Source organism: Triturus cristatus, chromosome 6 (assembly GCF_964204655.1).
Source record: "Triturus cristatus chromosome 6, aTriCri1.1, whole genome shotgun sequence".
In the NCBI taxonomy this organism is placed as follows: domain Eukaryota; kingdom Metazoa; phylum Chordata; class Amphibia; order Caudata; family Salamandridae; genus Triturus; species Triturus cristatus.
The window spans coordinates 1,323,197,931-1,323,216,803 of NC_140589.1; positions in this window are offsets into that span (position 1 = coordinate 1,323,197,931).

Below are 18,873 nucleotides of genomic sequence, written 5' to 3' on the forward strand. Positions count from 1 at the left end.
ATCCACACCAAGGACAGTACAGCCAGCACAGCTCCTATCACTTGTGAATCGCCTTGTTGCCAAGTGCCCACCACATTCCAAAGATCATGATGTAAACAAAGCTCCAAGGCATTACATCACCTTAAGGAGATAGTACAAAAACGGTGAGAGAAGGCCATAATATATCTCCCTCCTAACAATACCAACCAACATAATCCTAACCTAAAACAAAAGGATAACAAAACAAACACATGCTAAAGACCAAAAGGATATACCATAATGTCATCATAGCATAATAATACAAGAAATGATGATGGGAACAGGAGGTTTGGATAATACCCAAGAGGACACAAGTTTTGCAATAATATGGTAATACAGGGAATAAAATCAGACACGGGCATATTTTTGAGAAAGTGGCAAAGCGTAGGTTAGCTCCAAAATTGGTAACGCAGCGCTCTCTCACTTTAGAAATGCAGGGATGCGCCGTATTTAACATAATACAGCACACCCCTGTGTTTCTCCCTGCGCTGGTGCTAAATTCAGCTGCCCTTCAGGCACCCTTGCACCATAGTGCAGGAGTGCCTGTGTTGCGGGAATGATTGTTTATGTGCAGGAAGGTGTTCCTTCCTGGACATAAACAATCCAGATTGGTGATGCGCAACTGCTATGTGTGCTGCATCTTGCAGCACATATAGAGGTTGCAAATCGTCATTTTTTTAATTATTGTATATGTGCAGGAAGGGACTTCTTCCTACAAATAACCAATCATTCATAGCAATTTCCTGTTTCTATGTGTGATGCATATTGCAGCACACATCGAAACAGCAAAAACGAGGAGAAATACGTTCAGAAATAAAGCATTTCTCCTCGTTTCACCATGTTGAGACCAGGTATTCCCTGGTCTTAAGTTTGGTGCTGCCTACGTTTTACACCACCGCAACACTGATTGCCCACCCCTTTCATGCTGAGGCTAGCATTAAAAAAGGTCTTATTTACAAGGCAGCGTTAAGCCACGTTAAGTGGCTTAACACCGCCTTGTAAATAAGGTGAAGCCCCTATCGCCAAAGGAACGTCACAAAAAGTGACCTTCCAATGGCAATAGGGGCTTGTAAATATGCCCCCTAGTCCTTGAGGTATGTGGGTCTCCTCCTGTTACAAGTGTCACGGGGTGAGTCAAACCAGTAGCCAAACCATTGTTCAGAAATTGCACTTCCCCCACCCTAGTCAGGACTGACATCCCAAGTACTAGTGTCATATGTTCTATATAGGTCCTATTGTAATTTTCCCTATTTTAGCCTAATTGTGCACGACTCAGGCCGCATTACCTTTGTACATGTTACTACATAATCATGTTTGCTTTTTTGCCACATTATATTTTCACACAGAATCTGGAGTTGTTTTCTAGTTCTGTTCTTTCCTGGTATTTAGTCTGCACAGCAGACAAGGTCAAGCAACAATATCCCTTGTTATTTTGTTCTGGTCAGTCACTCGCACCTAGACACAACACAAAAATACAGCTGTTGTTTATGAACATGTGAACCTTGTCATATAGGTATGCACATCCCTGTAACACAGAGAGAGAAAAAGATATTTCCAGAGAGATCACAGCTGTATCTGAGATGTAGAATGTTCATTTGTGTATGCTAAGGTACGGGGTCCGCTGCTAAGCCCAGAGATCTTTGCTGTATAAACAGTTTTGATTCTGTAGAAGGCAGGAGAGTTAAGCTATATTGTCTTATAATATGACAGGGCTTTTTATAGTATACGGTTTATTGACATTGCTGATTGTATTTTTGCTAGGAAGTTGTTTTCTAAGTGTGGCACGTATACTGCATTTCAGAGTACGATAGTTTAAATAAACATTTCAAACTTCCTTTGTCTCTCTTTAATATCTCACTGTGAATGAGTACGAGTGTCTTAGTCAAAGGGAGTGTCCTGTCACGGTGATCCCTGGGAGGATCGGGCGTGTTGTTTTCTGGAGTGTCAATTCACTTGTTCCTCTGATTATGAGTAGGAAGGCAAGTGAGGCACTATAGCCGGTCGGACTTGGACTCATGATACTGGGGTGGTATGGTGACTCAGTCCCTAACTACTGATGTTCTTTTGTCCCAAGCATAGTTCTGTTACTAAGCAGAATCCCTGCAACATGAAGCTGCCAACGTTTGATCTGGCACTTACTTGCGGTAACCCTGCGTAGCGCTTATGCCTTTACACAGTACCCTTACACCATCCTGCAGAGACGTCCGTGGTGATTGGAACTTATCCTCCATAGTTTTTAGGGAACACTTACTTCTGCTGTTTTTTCAGCTTGAATATTAAAAGACTTTTACCCACGTTTGTGCTGCCTTTTTTAATCCTTTGCTTGTACATTATGGCTGTAGTCATTGAGGCTTATTGCCGCCCGGCGTTTACTCAACACTTACTGGCACATGGAGTCCCTAATGCTGGAGCTCCTGTGGTTTTTGTCATAGTAGCGGATGCAGCGTACCGCTTTGAAGTTTTCTATTCCTGGGTCACTTTTCCGGCTGTCAACGCTAATGATAATATCTTTCATATTTATACTGTTGCAGCGAATGTTTAATTCTACTTATGCACGTCATGAAATTCCTCCCACGGTCTGGGAACACCAGACTTGGTTTAATATCGCCCTTCCCCATGTTCTTGCCATTGGTTTTATGGGCCCCTTAAGTATTGACAGGGCCACTTGGCCTACTCTTGCAGGATTTACACCTCAACCAAATGTGGCTGATCCAGAATTTGGCTGAGTTGCATGCGTTATGTAACCAGATTGCTCTTTTACATCAACGCCTCATACAATTTGTTTACCGTGCCTTTTTAGCAGGTCCGATAGGACTGATGCTACTGCTCAGGCACACCAAGCTCCAGGACTGGTTATTACTCCAGTGATTGTGAATTCAGTTATGGGCAAACACCCATCTAATCGGGAGGACATCTCATTTTGGATAGCCTAGAAAATGTGTCAACATGATGCTGTATTTCCGTTTATGGGTCCACAGGAAAAACGTAGAATGTTAACCATGTGCTTGCCTATTGATCTGGTTCTCCATTTAGCCGACTGCAACACCCGGGGGACTGTGTTTGTCTCACTCTTTTCGTCATGTAACCCTCTCTCATGCTGAAGTTTCTTGACGATACACTACAAGGAAAGAAAAACATTTTCCTATTCAGGCTTCAGTGAGCCCTCGGGCAGCAGGATGGATAGACGTATTACATCAAACATCAATGCAGTTCCTTATTTTCCCCTCCCTAACCCAGCCAGAGACAATTGCAAAGTTTTATGTAAGAACTGATGAAACAAAAAAACCAGAAACAGCAACTTTGCCAAATTATTTGTGACAAGGTGGTAAACATTCAGTTTTTATACTACAAAGCAAGTAGCCAATATTCAAAGTAATTAGCCCTGATATCACAAGTAGATTGTATTATATTCTAACAATAATCTCAAGAACATCTCACCAACTTGTGTGAAAAGTTGACAATGCTCCACTTTCAGAATCCCTAGCAAAGTCCAAATTCAAAGCAAATATCCAAAATTCCACAAAGCAGACCTTACCCCGCAGGGGTATAGCTATCTCCTCTCAAGAAGCAATGAGGCTCTCAAGATGGATAAGGTCTCGAAAGACATGAATATCATCTCCGACAAGAGGTTTTGTGTCTCATAAGCAGATGGATTCTTCAGACCAAATTCTACAAAATGAAATGTGGATCAAGCTACAAAGAAGAAAATCTACAACAATAGGTAGACTCTGAATACCAATATTTCTGTGAAAAAGCGCAGAAGAAGCAGAGAAGCCTCCCAACGTGTATCTTTCAGAACAGAAATGGCCACACATCTCAATTTAGACACATTGAGGGACAGGCGGTTACTAACTATGACATGACTGTACCATATTTTCTTGACCTTCGCAGTGAGGTTTGCAAAACGCCACTGATTCTGTGGGGCAACTGGTCTTAACCTCTTTTCTTTCTTCTTCAGTATATGTTTTAATATACACTTTTCACATTCATTTATTCTCTGTAAAGCATAGAATGTTGAACAGAAAAAGGTCTCGTCCTAATTTCAATACTTATGTTTGGCCATATGCTTTTAAAGTTAAACCGGAATTACAGGCATCCGGTAGGCCTGGGCCAAAATTCCGTTCCGTTCGCGGAAATTGCGATAATTTGGCATTTTCGCGTTTAGCGGAAAGCACGAAAATGTCAAAATTATCGCATTCCGCAGCTTAGCGATAATTTGTTTCTTGCTCGCACTGTAAAATAATACATTCTCGTATGCGCGCGATCGCCTTACCTGAATCCCCGCGTTCGCCGACAAGTTTTCCCGATCCGGTCGCGTTCTCCACGAGATGTTGGATTGTTGGTAGCCATTTGCGCTGTCTCGCGACAGTTCGCGCTCGCAGTAACGTCATGCGTTGCACGATCACGTCTTTCTTCTCGCGATCATGCACCGCGAGACAAGTGAAAACAAGATGGCCGCGCCCACGAGCAACCGCATGGGTAAGTTGGCGAGCCGCGACCACGCACAAAATACCTCGAACGGGCGGGAAAAAAACTTCAGCATCTTCGCGATATTTCCACTTGTTTGCGGAGATTTTTAAAATTTTCGTGATAATTTGCGAAAGTGAATTTCGCAAATTCCGCCCACCCCTAGCATCCTGTTCTTGGCAGTGTCAGCAGTGGCTCAGAGAGCCGGTCCTGGCATTTCCACGGCGGGGCTGATCACAATCTGCTTTTTATGGAGGGGCCATCGCCATGAAATGGTCAGAAGACAGGCAGGTTTTGAGGTGCAAACATGTCTCTAAGGTGAGTGGGCCCTTGATGTTACTGGTGCCAGCTGTGTTTGCCCCCATGCCATCAACCCTGTTGCACGCACTCCTTCTCCACTGGACCATGCTGCAGAAAAACAGTGCCAACGACCGCCCTGTGCGCCATCCACGCTGGCAGTGCATGGCATCCCACTGAGGAAGAGCTGCTGCAGCCAGACGGTGCCCGTTTGAGCTGCCTCCATCACCGTAGCAGCGGCTGCAGACGAGAGGCCTAGCACAGCTCCCGCGTGGTGAAGCCGAACGGCGGCGCCCTCTGGAGGGGCCTGGCTGACCACGCCGCGACTGCCGCTGTGCTACTGCCACGCCGGAGGGAAGGGTGCGCACGGCTTCCCCCGCGCCTTCAGATCCTGCAGGAGAGGCGGACGTCGCTGTGCTGCAGCTGTCGGCGGTGAATCACCCGGCGGAGGCTGCCTGAGTCTCGGGGGCATGGTGCTGCGCGACCTGTGGGCCGCTGGAGGGCTACGGGCCTGCGCCTGGTAGCGGTATCCCTGGTGGGAGGCGTGCGGAGCGGGGGGCTGCCCTAGTGGTGCTGGCTGGAGCCGTGGGGCATTGACGGACCCTCCGGAAGGCAGCGGGGCCTGGGTTGGAGCCGTCCTGCGTGCAGAGTGGTGGCATCGGCGGTGGCAGGCAGGGAGTAGCGGCCCGCTGAGGAGACTACAGACGGCCCGCCGCGGAGCTTGCAGCGGGCGGCCCCTGGAGGATCCTGTCCCTCGGCATCGGCTGAGTGCTGGAGGGGAGGCGTCTGGCGGGAGCCGCTTCAGAAGCAACCAAGGTGGGAGACGCGCTCTGGGACCTGGGCATCGCTGCGAGGTGCAGACTTCCTGGCGCTGCCTTCACGCCTGGCCTGTGTCTTCTGGATCTCCTGAGCTGCGGAGCGCGGGGGCTGCTAGGCCGCACCGGGGCCTGCTGGTGACCATCCCCCTGAGGAACTGACACTCATCATCTGGGCAAAGCGGGCGATCGGCCTGCGGTGGCGGGGACGTCTACGTAGGCTGCATTGACTCCCTGGCCCGGTTCTGTGCCCCAGAGACTTGGAGGTTGTTGCTACGCCTGCGGGGGAGGCCACAGAGAGCATCCTTATAGGGGACAGGCGGCTGCCTCGAGCAAACCACTATCCTTGGAGTGCGACACTCACCTGGCCCTTGGCCTAGACGCACACAATCTCACTGTCGGCCCATACAGGTCACTTCCTCGTGGCAGGCGCGGGTCCGTGGGCACACGGTTGCGGCTCGTGTGCCGTCTCCATGAGATGGATGCGGCTGACGGGCGGGGGACACCTGCAGCCAGCGACTGCGGCACACTGCTGTGAAGGAGGCGAGCATTCCGCCACTACCCTACCAGACGGAGGACCCCCACGGGTGTGGACCTGCGGACAGGGGCCGCATCAGCCCGCTACAGGTGGGGAACCTGTCTGCCAAACTGCCGTGAACCTGGTGTGCTGGCGGCCCTCCCTGTTGGGGTCACACTCAAGGCCTCCTCCGGACACATCCTTTGAGAACCGCACGCTCAATGGTCGGCCGGCCTCTTTCCCGTGCTGTGGGCGCATCTACACCATCCGCGCACTCGCTCCCCTGGACGCTGGCTGCGAATGCCCACAGCACAACAACTGGTGATGGGACGTATACGTGCCAAGATGCAGCAGGGGCCGCTGCGCACGAGCTCTCTCGACCCTGCGCACCTGAGAGGTGAGAGCGAAGCAGAGCCGATGACCACAGCGCTCGCAGCCAAAATGCACTCCGTCCTTGCAGCAGTGGAGAAAATAGGGGCCGCCTTGGACCACACCAGGACATCCCTGGAAAACAGGATTGACAAAGTCACCTCTGACTTCACGCACCTGCACGCAGATCATCGCAAAGTAGCGGACACAGTCACCACCCAAGGGCACACGCTCAAGGAGCTGCAATCGGTCACTCACTGCCACGCCGCTGCCCTGCAAGATATGTTGGATCGTATACATGTCCTGGAGGACAGAGCAGAGGATGCGGAAGGGCGCTCTCGCCACAACAATATCCGCGTGGTGGGACTGCCGGAGGGCGAGGAGGGGCGGCACCCGGAACAATATGTGGAGACCTGGCTGTGCGACCTCATGCCACAGGGCACACTGTCGGCCCGATTTGCGGTGGAAAGAGCCCACCGTGTACCCCACAGAAACCCCGACCGGGAGCCAGACCGCGCCCATTTCTATTCAAACTTCTCAACTATAGGGACAGGGATGCGGTGCTACGAGAAGTCCGGAAGATGGACGACCTCACTGTGGGCGGCAGCCAGGTCGTGGTCTTCCCTGACTACACCGCTCTTGTGCAGCGCCGCAGAAACAACTTTACGGCAGTGAAACGTCAGCTCCGTGAACAAGCACTGCCCTACTCGCTCTTGTTCCCTGCCAGGCTGCGAGTGGTTGAGAAAGGAAAAAACCTGCTTCTTTGATTCACCCGCGGAGGCGTGGGACTGGCTTGAGGAATTCGGACTATGGACGGGAACAAGGTCGACTGCTCTTGGAGATGGCGCCTCGCCGGGAAGATGGGAAGGCTGCCGCAGACGACACAGGACCACCCGCGGGACCGCGCCCAGGGCTGTGGCCCCAACCCCGGAGAAAATGAGACTGGAACGCCAGCACGTACTTGCAGCGGTTACCACGCTTGCCAGCCTGACTCCCACGGATTGTCTGAAACCCTACGCACAACACACGGTGGTGGTGAGAGGCTCCTCATCACCGTCAACTGAAATTTCTGATTACCTTTGCTTGCCGGAGGTCACCCCGCAGACTGCAGGTGGTATCCTGGACTGAGGACACGAACATGCTGCACTATGCGGCGCATCACTCACGCAAGTATCTTATTGTATGTTGCTATGGCTCTGCTCATGACCTATGTGGGGCGAGGGAGGGTTGGCAGTGTCATTGCTTGTATGTGCCGGATGCGCGCTAACAGGGAACCGCCCAGCTTATAACCGGATGCCCCTTGCGCCCCCCCCGAGAGCGACTAGTTTGCGCGAGGCAGTCTCTAGCTCCACACCTGCACCTCACTAACCCCACAAGACATTTTAGTGACACTCCTCGATGGCGCACTGCGTAATTGTGTGGTAATGGGGGGAGAGCCACTGCAGTCTGTTACCTACACACACGCCCCTCCGAGTCACAACCTGACCTAGTTTCAACCCGCGCAAAGTTGCGGAAGCTTGGTCGGACACACAAGCAAGGTTCGCCCCAGCCGTTATGTTTTACATAGTTCATACACTGTTCTTGTTACCTCAGAACGGTGCCTACGCACCTCGCCGAATCCCGAGCTCACTAAGACATACCCCACCCCCGGCTTCCTCAATGACTACCCACACTAGTGATGGCACGGGTTAACATACTCACATGGAACATACGTGGCATGCATACCCCCACATGGCGATACTCCTTCTTCGCCTACCTCCAGAGACACTCAATCGGAATCGCCCTCCTGCAGGAAACCCACATGACACAGCCGGAATTGAACAGACTGCGGAAGTGTTGGAGAGGGCGGGTGTATGGCACAGTCTATTCAGCTCACACCAGTGGCACCCTCGTCTGGGTTAGAGCAGGTGTCCCATTCGTTGACACGGATGTGGTCATAGACCCTGACGGCAGGTACACCCTCGTACGCGGTACACTCAATGGTCAACCACTCTTGTTGGCCTCGATCTATGCTCCGAATGTGGACCAAGTGCCATTCCTCACACACCTGTCACTGGCGCTGACCCCTTATGCTGGACTCCCCTGGTTTCTGGGAGGAGACTTCAACTCTGTGCTTGATGTACATCTCGATAGATCTTACGCCCCCTTCGGAAAATGACAGCCATCTCTACAGCGCAGGCGCTCCAGGACTGGCTCTCCCACTGGGCGATACTAGATATCTTGCGGACCCTTCGCCCCACTGACCGTATTTATTACCACTACTCGGCGACGCTTGATCTCCATGTGCGATTAGATAGAGTGGTAGGGTCCCAATCTTTGCTGCCGCTGGAAGCGAAATCAGAGTACCTGGGGCGGACGCATTCCGATCATAACCCCCTGTGAATACATTCTCGCGTGCGCGCGATCGCCTTACCTGAATCCCCGCGTTCGCCGACAAGTTTTCCCGATCCGGTCGCGTTCTCCACGAGATGTTGGATTGTTGGTAGCCATTTGCGCTGTCTCGCGACAGTTCACGCCCGCAGTAACGTCATGCGTCGCGTGATCACGTCTTTCTTCTCGCGATCATGCACCGCGAGACAAGTGAAAACAAGATGGCCGCGCCCGCGAGCAACCGCATGGGTAAGTTGGGGAGCCGCGACCACGCAGAAAATACCGCGAATGGGCGGGAAAAAAACTTCTGCATCTTCGCGATATTTCCGCGCGTTTGCGGAGATTTTTAACATTTTCGCGATAATTTGCGAAAGTGAATTTCGCAAATTCCGCCCACCCCTAGCATCCTGTTCTTGGCATGTGCGTTGAAAATGTGAGAGACATAGGGCCCATTTATGACTCTAGCAGTCTTTGAACTGCCGTTGCAGTTTGACGATCCGACCACCCACTACCCTGGCAGTCCGACCGCTGGTATTGTGAGCAGGGCGGATGGACCGCTCCCACGCAAAGTGTCTGCTACCACAGTGTCAGCAGTGGCTCATAGAGCCGGTCCTGGCATTTCCACCGTGGGGCTGATCACGATCTGCTTTTTATGGAGGGGCCATCGCCATGAAATGGTCAGAAGACAGGCAGGTTTTGAGGTGCAAACATGTCTCTAAGGTGAGTGGGCCCTTGATGTTACTGGTGCCAGCTGTGTTTGCCCCCATGCCATCAACCATGTTGCACGCACTCCTTCTCCACTGGACCGTGCTGCAGAAAAACAGTGCCAACGACCGCCCGGGGCATAGCAGCATGGTTGGCATTGGCTGCAGGCTCTTTTCAAGAGCCACAGCATGCCGCCGCCATGACTGTGCCACCTACACACCGCCAGCCCTGCGGTGATGTCGTAATGCGTCAGTCGGGATGACGCCTCCTTGGCGGCGAGTTCCAGACTGCTGCCGTGACAGCCCCGCAGTGTGTCCGCCCAAACTTCATTTTTCAGCTCACATCATATAATGAGTACAGAGTTCTTGGTGACTAAACTCAAGGTTTCGTTTTTAACCAGGAAATACTTTTCAAGTTTTTAATCACATTATTTATTCTCAATAAAATAACATTGCAATGTTCATCGACCCCTGACCTAAGCCACTGCAAGTGGGTAAAAGGAGACCTGGACAAAAAAAATTATAATGCTGGGAAAATATATTTATATTCCACATTCCACAAGTGTTTGCACATGGAAGGCTTTTTAAAGCAGAAAATGTCTCACAGACATACATTTTCTGCTCAAACCTATCTCCTGTTGATATCATTTTTTATGCAAAGTTCATACTTGCACGAAAATAGTCCCACAAGTACTTGCAAAACTTGTTTTGTTCAAAAATCATAGTTTCACAAACGTTTAATGAAATTTTGTAAACAAAATACACAATTTCATGCACGTCTTTATGACAAAAAAGCCACAAAATGTGTTTGATGCCCTTAAGTGTAGTATATAATACAAGGTTTGTCTTTCCCACATTTTCTAGTCTAACCATGGCATCACCAGGGACCACCTGTTAGCGTATCATATGTTCTGTGATACCCATTTGTAATTTTGGTAGAGAAAATGTGTCAATGTAGGCTCAATATGAGCTCAGTGACTTCTTGGCATGGTTCACCGGACCTCTCTGATTGGACCTTGCATTAGGCTCTATCAAGCGTTCGGAAGTTTCCAAAAGCCAAAATCAGCGATTTATTAAGCTCCTTGTTAAATATGTAACTTCTTCACTCATGGTTAAAGGTTATTGCGTTACATTCTGATTAAAGCAATCATTTAGAATGCTGAGACCCCTCCTCGGAGCAGCCCTCATTCAGAGAAGGTGACATCGCCTCATTTTATCTTCTGCATGTTAATTGACTTCTGCTGAAGAGACACCACATCTCCAAAACGTGAACACTGTCTGAAAAATCTATTATTAATCAAATAGAAATTGAAAAACATGTCATCATAACATTCCTTTTTCCAATATGGCAATCTTTAACTAAAAATATAGTGGTGGAGGGAGGGGCGTCCAGAAGGAGTGGCGGAACAGCCCCACCCTACCTGTCTCATCACATCTCAGTGTGCCACTCTTCTTCATTTCATACTTCTGCTTTGACCCTATTACTCTCACTCACAATCTCTCACTGCCATACCTTTGTCATTTTCCCTACTCTTGCTGTCAGCTATCCATCCAAATGTATTTCTCTTTCCCCTTTTCTTCTACCTCCTCTTCTAATGTCTAGGTCATCCCTATCAATTACACGTATGTATCTTCCTCTGACAAATTGTCTCACGTGTAAATGTTCTCATCCACTCTCTGACTCCCTCTTCATCTCAGTTCCTTCGGCCCTCCCTCCATTTCTTTGTCTAACTTCCTCAAACCCTTTTTATATCAAGAAGGGTACAGAACAGGCCCATCAACACCGCTTCACCACTGTTACAGGCCAAGTGGGAAGCAGAAGTGATGAGGTGTACACATATTCATGGCATGTCCCTACCCCCATGCAACTCTGACAATCCATCTGGGAAATTATACATTGAAATGAACAGTGGCTACTTCATCATTATACCTGTATGAAAAGATGTGAACTCTGAAAGTCTTTAGATCGCAAAGCCAATGAAACAAGTTCCACAAACTAGATATTTTTCCCGTCCTCACACAGGCAAAGTCGCTGCCTCCCAGGATTAGGTTGTTCATATATAACCATATACATATATATATATATTTCCAGAGTTTTATATAGCGCTGACTTGACCCTAAGGTATCAGAGCGCTTTACATGAGCACCAGTTGCGTTACAGATGGACACATCCATGTTTTGTTAGGCACGGGGAAATTAAGTGATTTGCCCAAAATCACAGGATGTTGGGCGTCCCTGCCGAGACTCGATCCCAATTCCCCAGCGTCTAGGCCACATCCTCTCCCCAGAGAGGATATATGTGTGTGTGTGTGTGTATATATATATATATATATATATATATATATATATATATATATATATATATATATATATATATATATATATATATATATATATATATTACCTACTGGCGGTCGCCAGTAGGTAGTTATAGTTAGGACCACGTTTCCATAGGAAATCCGCAACATTCTATTTTGAATAACTTTGGCGCTGGTTGACGAATCCTCGCAAATGTTTCAAAATAGGTGGGGCGCTACGCTCCGCTCCTACCCTGAAAGTCTCGGGGGGATTCGTCAAGCAGGGGCTGAGATAAAAGGGGGGTCCCAAAACGCGTTTTTCCCATGCATTTTTCCATAGGACCTTTAGACACAGCTACAGCCCGAACGGCTGAACAGAATTACTTGAAATTTGGCAGAGAGGTAGTCCTCAGGTCAAGGAAGTGCCTTTTGTAGGTTTGGTGTAAATCTGTACAGTAGATTCTGAGAAAATAGCCTTTAAATCAATATATATATCTGAGCCAGCTTACGGTGCGCTTACGGTGCGCTTACCGTACGCGTACGGTGGCGTGCGCGAGCGCGATTCTGATTGGCCCTTAGATCTTAATAAACATTCGAATCGGTCGAAACCAGGAAGCGGCGGCCGCCATTTTCTCTCTCGCACTCTGACAGGGGGTTGAAAAACCAAGTGCAAAAACATGTAAAGGGGCTGTTTACACAGCTCCCAAGCACCTAGCCATGTCGAGGGAGTCCCCAACGATCCCCCAAGTGAAAAAAGGCAATTTTAATTTTTTTTTAAATTTCGCCGATTACGCTTACCGTACGCGTACGGTAAGAAATAATAATTAAAAAAAAAATATCCACATTCTCCCCACCCCGTGTGCAAAAGGTGCCCGACGGGCACCTTTTGTGCATGGCTTATTAGAGATAAACAAAACATATATTTTACCTATCACAACGATGCTCATCATATGTCCTCATGTGCGCACGGTGCGCGAAGCGCATCGTGCGTTCATGGCCCATCTAGCGTAACGTGGGCACGCGGTGCGCGAAGCGCACTGCGTGCTCACTGTGCGCGCACGGTGCGCGAAGCGCACCGTGCGCGCACGGAACGAACTGCGTTAAGTGGGCGCGCACGCCACAAATGGCGTAAAGTAACTTAGCATTTAAAAAAACGTACAAATTCACTGAAAAAACTATAGGTTTCACACACGTTATAGTTAGGAATTAGCATTTAAAAAACCTTGCAAATTCACTGAAAAAACCATAGGTTTCACACATGTTATAGTTAGCTGGACATTTTACTGATAAAAAACCAATGAAATTCCCCCGTTATAGTTACTGTAGGCAACTATAACTCACGCGACCGTAATCCTCTGCTGATGACATATGTGTCTTTATGAAAAAAAAATATTTGTAATATATGTATAGCTAAAATTTAATGGAAGAAGACATGGGCAAATAAATGTCTAAATACAGTATTAGCATCAGCAGAGGATTGCGGTCGCGTGAGTTATAGTTGCCTACAGTAACTATAACGGGGGAATTTCATTGGTTTTTTTATCAGTAAAATGTCCAGCTAACTATAACATGTGTGAAACCTATGGTTTTTTCAGTGAATATATATATATATACATATATATATATATAATCTAGGGCTTCAAAAGACCTGGACCTGGACAAGTGTTGATGGAACAAGGCTAACACCTCATACAAGAGTTTTTCTTATTTTCAGGCAAATGGACAATATGGATCAGCATCTGCCTATAGAGAGGGTCTCCAAATCTACAGTGGATATTGGAAAGAATAATAAACAGGGGTACTTCGCAAGAGGTATCCCTCTAGGCATGAGAGGTCTCTCAGGTAGCTGTGAAGCAGAGGTCAGAGAGGATTCTGTGATATCACTGAAAGCCGATTTATAATGTCTTCTGCTCACCCCAGTGAGATTTAGAAATGCTAATCATGCTACGGGCCAAGTCTACTATAAAATGATAGTCCTAACCTCAAACAACAAAAGCACAAAAGTGTAAAATAAAGAGTATAAAGACTACCACTTCTACCACTTTAATACTGATTTGGCTCATCAGGGAATTAATAATGCTAATTTAGTGAATATTAAGACATAGATAAAAAACGGTTTTTTTCTGTTAAACTCTGACTAATTATATCGCTTGTTCAACTTTAAATAACAATGCTAGATCACTTGAAAGTGCTCTACATCAACTCACCATACTCTCTCTATATATATCGCCCTTCGATTTTGAAATATAATTAGCCTATATTTTATCATGTTAGTTTTAGTCGGAACTAGGAACAGCTAAGCACTGATTAATTTGTAAAAAAAAAATGAATATGGGCAGTTACACAAATGTGTTCTTAGGAGCTCACCCCCCACTGACATGCCCAAGTCCATCTTTGACCCCACCCACCTACACCACTTATGCCACCGTATGCCTGCATGAATGATACCTAATGCAAGACTGCAGCAAGCAAATAAAGCGAGTTAGCCTTCTTTCCACAAGTGGGGTTCCCCACATGAGAAACATTTGAAAACATTGGGTCCAATAATGCCTTTTACAGCCCACTTATGACTTACACGTTCTCAAAAGTCTAAAGCTCTGAAAGCTCTTGTGAAACAGCCCAGCCCTTTCGAGGTGTGTTTGGGAGGAGGCAGTACTAGTCTCTAACTCAGGGAGGTATCAGACTCCATGCAGAGGGTACACTTAGATTGGTGTTGACTGCTCAGCTTTAGAGAGGCTGTGGCCACTCTACCAACCATACAGTGCAGAGAGGGAGAGCCAAACATGCCATCACACCCCACAACCCTGGACCTACTGCTTTTGTGGGCAGCTGTGTGCATATCCAATTTAATTGGTAGTGTACTGAGAGTTGGATTCCCACTTCTCTGTCCATGATTTACAAAGGTCATTGAGTGTAGTTTCAGTGCCAACAGGTGGCTGGTGACTGACCATATAAAACATTATAGCTGGACATGTGGGTCCTTTCTATATGGTAAGTAATCATATCACTAAATAATCATAAAACAATGGCATATTAACAGCCAACATCCCTAGAGCTAGAAATAAGTGACACTGAAGGAAAGGTATAGAGGAACTCACCCACTGGCTATTTCTATTCAGCATTGAATGTGTTGAGAGAACCGATACACGTGTTAACTTCAGTTCTCCTTGATATATCCACACCAAGGACAGTACAGCCAGCACAGCTCCTTTCTCTCATGAATCGCCTTGTTGCCAGGTGCCCATAACATTCCAAAGATCATGATGTAAACAAAGCTCCAAGGCATTACATCATCTTAGGAAATAGTACAAAAAAGATGAGATCAGGCCATAACACTCCCACCCCTCAGCAATACCAACAAAAAACAAGCAAAAAACATTAAGCTAACAAAACAAACACATGCTAAAGATACTATAATAACTCAACGGAAAACAGATACCATAATGTCATCATAGTATAATAATACAGGAAATGATGATAGGAACACTAAATTTGGATAATAACCAAGCGGACACAAGTTTTGCAATAATATGATGACACAGGGAATAACATCAGACATTGGGGCATATTTTCGAAAAACAATTGTCAAAGCGCAGATTAGCTCCAAAATTGCTAATGCCGCGCACCGTCACTTTAGAAACGCAGGGATGCGCCGTATTTACAATAATATAGCACATCTCTGCATTTCTCCCTGTGCTGGCGCTATATTCAGCTGCCTAATGTAGGAAGCTGGCTCTGTATATACTATACCAAAGTGAGGTTTAGAGTGCACAGAGTCCAGTGGAACCCCAAAGGTAGGCAGCGGTAAAGTTAGATAGCACCTCACTCTCTATTTGTGGTAGTGTGGTCGAGCAGTAAGTCTTTATCAGAGGACAGTGTTAAGCATTTGTTGTACACACTCAGTCAACAAATGAATTCACAGACTCAAAGACTGAACTTCAGACCAATTGTTTTTGTATAAAAATATTCTTTTAGTTATTTTATTTCCTAGAACAAAGCAAGCCTGGCACAGGTAAGTGATAAGTACTTTGCAGTAAATATACAGAATGTAACACATTTTGGATTGTAATTGTAAATGCACTTTGTTTTGAATTTCAGTATTGTTTCTGAGAAATGCAATGATTTGTAAATACAGTACATATACTTTTGTATAGGATTTTGAATACAATTACAGGTAAGTTACTTTTGAAATTACTTTTCTTACACAGTGTAGTATACCTGGGTACTACACTGGGACATTTCCTGTAAACAGGTAAGTAAAATCGTTGGGGGGTGTGGCTAGCTGGCCAACATGGCGGCCGCGGATTCCTAATGCTCCGGCCAATATCCCTTTATCCGACAGAGTTCTCCTACCTGTGCGCCATTCACGCTGGCAGTGCATGGCATCCCACTGAGGAAGAGCTGCTGCAGCCAGACGGTGCCCGTTTGAGCTGCCTCCATCACCGCAGCAGCGACTGCAGACGAGAGGCCTAGCGCGGCTCCCGTGTGGTGAGGCCGAACGGCGGCGCCCTCTGGAGGGTCCTGGCTGACCACGCCGCGACTGCCGCTGTGCTACTGCCACGCCGGAGGGAAGGGTGCGCACGGCTTCCCCCGCGCCTTTAGATCCTGCAGGAGAGGCGAACGTCGCTGTGCTGCTGCTGTCGGCGGTGAATCACCCGGCGGAGGCTACCTGAGTCTAGGGGGCATGGTGCTGTGCGACCTGTGGGCCGCTGGAGGGCTACGGGCCTGCGCCTGGTAGCTGTATCCCTGGTGGGAGGTGTGCGGAGCGGGGGGCTGCCCCTGTGGTGCTGGCTAGAGCCGTGGGGCACTGACGGACCCTCCCGAAGGCAGCGGGGCCTGGGTTGGAGCCGTCCTGTGTGCAGAGTGGTGGCATCGGCGGTGGCAGGCAGGGAGTAGCGGCCCACTGAGGAGACTGCAGACGGCCCGCCGCGGAGCTTGCAGCGGGTGGCCCCTGGAGGATCCTGTCCCTCGGCATCGGCTGGGTGCTGGAGGGGAGGCGTCTGGCGGGAGCCGCTTCAGAAGCAACCAAGGTGAGAGACGCGCTCTGGGACCTGGACATCGCTGCGAGGTGCAGACTTCCTGGCGCTGCCTTCACGCCTGGCCTGTGTCTTCTGGATCTCCTGTGCTGCGGAGCGCAGTGGCTGCTAGGCCGCACCGGGGCCTGCTGGTGACCATCCCCCTGAGGAACTGACACTCATCGTCTGGGCAAAGCGGGCGATCGGCCTGCGGTGGCGGGGACGTCTACATAGGCTGCATTGACTCCCTGGCCCGGTTCTGTGCCCCAGAGACTTGGAGGTTGTTGCTACGCCTGCAGGGGGAGGCCACAGAGAGCATCCTTATAGGGGACAGGCGGTTGCCTCGAGCAAACCACTATCCTTGGAGTGCGACACGCACCTGGCCCTTGGCCTAGACGCACACAATCTCACTGTCGGCCCATACAGGTCACCTCCTCGTGGCGGGCGCGGGTCCGTGGGCACACGGTTTAGGCTCGCGCACCGTCTCCATGAGAGGGATGCGGCTGACGGGCAGGGGACGCCTGCAGCCAGCGACTGCGGCACGCTGCTGTGAAGGAGGCGAGCATTCCGCCACTACCCTACCAGACGAAGGACCCCCACGGGTGTGGACCTGCGGACAGGGGCCGCATCAGCCCGCTACAGGTGGGGAACCTGTCCGCCAAACTGCAGTGAACCGGGTGTGCTGGCGGCCCTCCCTGTTGGGGTCGCACTCAAGGCCTCCTCCGGACACATCCTTTGAGAACCGCACGCTCAATGGTCGGTCGGCCTCTTTCCCGTGCTGCGGGCGCATCTGCACCATCCGCGCACTCTCTCCCCTGGACGCTGGCTGCGAATGCCCACAGCACAACAACTGGTGATGGGCCATATACATGCCAAGATGCAGCAGGGGCCGCTGCGCACAAGCTCTCTCGACCCTGCGCACCTGAGAGGTGAGAGCGAAGCAGAGCCGATGACCACAGCGCTCGCAGCCAAAATGCACTCTGTCCTTGCAGCAGTGGAGAAAATAGGGGCCGCCTTGGACCACACCAGGACATCCCTGGAAAACAGGATTGACAAAGTCACCTCTGACTTCACGCACTTGCACGCAGATCATCGCAAAGTAGCGGACACAGTCACCACCCAAGGGCACATGCTCAAGGAGCTGCAATCGGTCACTCACTGCCACGCCGCTGCCCTGCAAGATATGTTGGATCGTATACATGTCCTGGAGGACAGAGCAGAGGATGCGGAAGGGCGCTCTCGTCACAACAATATCCGCGTGGTGGGACTGCCGGAGGGCGAGGAGGGGCGGCACCCGGAACAATATGTGGAGACCTGGCTGCGCGACCTCATGCCACAGGGCACACTGTCGGCCCAATTTGCGGTGGTAAGAGCCCACCGTGTACCCACACAGAAACCCCAACCGGGAGCCAGACCGCGCCCATTTCTGTTCAAACTTCTCAACTATAGGGACAGGGATGCGGTGCTACGAGAAGTCCGGAAGATGGACGACCTCACTGTGGGCGGCAGCCAGGTCGTGGTCTTTCCTGACTACACCGCTCTTGTTCAGCTCCGCAGAAACAACTTTACGGCAGTGAAACGTCAGCTCCGTGAACTAGCACTGCCCTACTTGCTCTTGTTCCCTGCCAGTCTGCGAGTGGTTGAGAAAGGAAAAAACCCGCTTCTTTGATTCACCCGCGGAGGCGTGGGACTGGCTCGAGGAATCCCGACTATGGACAGGAACAAGGTCGACTGCTCCTGGAGATGGCGCCTCGCCGGGAGGACGGGAAGGCAGGCGCAGACAACGCAGGACCACCCGCGGGACCGCCCCCAGGGCCGTGGCCCCAACCCCGGAGAAAATGAGACTGGAACGCCAGCACGTACTTGCAGCGGTTACCAGCCCGACTCCCACGGATTGTCTGAAATCCTATGCACAACACACGGTGGTGGTGAGCGGCTCCTCATCACCGTCAACTGAAATTTCTGATTACCTTTGCTTGCCCGAGGTCACCCCGCAGACTGCAG